This window comes from Papilio polytes, unplaced genomic scaffold, assembly GCF_000836215.1.
Source record: "Papilio polytes unplaced genomic scaffold, Ppol_1.0 DF824325.1, whole genome shotgun sequence".
Lineage (NCBI taxonomy): Eukaryota > Metazoa > Arthropoda > Insecta > Lepidoptera > Papilionidae > Papilio > Papilio polytes.
The window spans coordinates 513,788-515,807 of NW_013524879.1; positions in this window are offsets into that span (position 1 = coordinate 513,788).

Here is a 2,020-nt window from a genome sequence, read left to right on the forward strand (position 1 = left end):
TTATTTAAATACCATTAATAATACTATTCGACACTAGATGGCGCTCTAACTAGTCAAAAAGCAAACCTTTGCGTTTTAACCTTGGAAAGGAAAGAAAATTATTATCATCTATACCTTTTTATTATGTAAATATAGTTTGTACTAAGTAAATTATACACCTGTTACTCTATTACGTATTTACTAGGAAGAGTCAAGTTTTGAGGTAGGGATGTTCCCATAGCGATGCTATCGGAACAGAATTATATGTGAAAATGGATTTGAGATTATTTTAGAATGGATTCTAAGCGTCACGTAACGATATACGATATAAGAAACGCGTAATGGTAACGAAATCTTGCCTTTAAAAAAATTAGGCGTTTGCAGGCTTAACTTGTACAAAGTATTAACGTGCCGTCGTCAGCAAACTTCGTTAGGGCAAATTTGGACCACCCGTTACGTCATTTTGACAGCTTGGAATAAAAAAAGTAGCCTATAATATGCCCGACAGCTACCCTTGAGTGAAAGTGTGGTCGAAATCGGCACAGCCGTTTCGGAGATTACCCCGAGCAATAGCGGATAGTGGACAGACAGACAGACAAAAAAAAAATTAATACGATTTTCGTTATTAGCAACTCAAATACATCATTTTCCGGAAATCTGGAATTTTTCTTTTGATATAACAGACCCTATAATCTTACTAATATTATAAATGCGAAAGTTTAGATAGATGGATGGATGGATGGATGTTTGTTAGAGTTTGTAGCCTAACGGCTGAATAGATTTTTATGAAATTCGGTACAGATGTAGATGATAGTCTGGAAGAACACATAGGCTATTCACTTTTGTTTTTTTTTTTAACGTAACATAATTCGTTCTCCCTATACATTTATCATCAAATATCTCAGTCATTACTCCCTTGATCATGTCACCTATGACGCAAAAAATTTCTTAAGTAGAAACCGTTTTTTTCCGCCAGTATTCGGATCTATTTTAAGAGCAGGCGCACATCTTTGACTGAACTATCGCAAGTTGTGCGACTGTCAATTGTTTTTTTAACATAAATAAACCAGCGCTTGACCACGACTCCACCTAACCTAAGTGAAGACGCGGTCGAAGGATAGAGCGCGTTTCGATAAGTACCGATTCACTCTGCTCTTGAAGGCGTTATAACTGGACGGTAACTAGAGATGGGCAAAGGGAAAAAACCCAACGGGAATAAACCCGAGTTTTTTCCAATTTGGGAAAAAACCCGGGTATTTATGCGGGAAAAAACCTAATCGACGGGTATTTTCAAATGTAAAAATGCGAGCTAAAGAATAATTTTACTTCAACATTTTTCGGGATTCTCATGCAATGAAATGCCTTAAAAACAAGAAAAATCTCTATGGAACTTGGTATACATTTTTTTTAAAACATGCCGCTCTAACTAGTAGTAATAGTACGTACTATTTGATAAATATTTGTATCTACACATTACCTAGATGTTTTATATACTAAATATAAAAAAAACCCGAATATTTTCCCGTTCGGGAATTTTCCCCGGGTTTTTCCCATAAGAGGGTTTTTTCCGGGTAAAATCCCATCTCTAACGGTAACACTGAGGCCGGCAACTTGTTCCATTTTTTTGATGTGCGCACGAGAAACGATGTCTCGAATCGCTTCGTTCGGACCCGTGGCACATCAAGTAAGATGGAGACCAGCCATGATTAGTTTTGCAGCAAATTCAACTGTGTAGCACAAATAAAAACCGAGTAGTGTACTTCCATATAAGTTCGTAAGATTCAAAGCGATTAAACAGTTGTGCGATATTTTAGTCAGAGTGTGCGCACGTTCTAAGTAGAAAACAATTTATTGTGTCTATGGATCTCTACGCTGTGGTTACGAAGGAAGTAGAGCAAGGCTATGGCAATTAGAAGCTTATTGTCCGGACATCTTTACGTGTGGTCCAAGTAAATAATAAATAGAGCTTTCGAGAGAGAAGTAATAAATTAAGTTTTATTCCTACTGCAAGTTTTTATCCATACTAACATTGGAGGAAAGA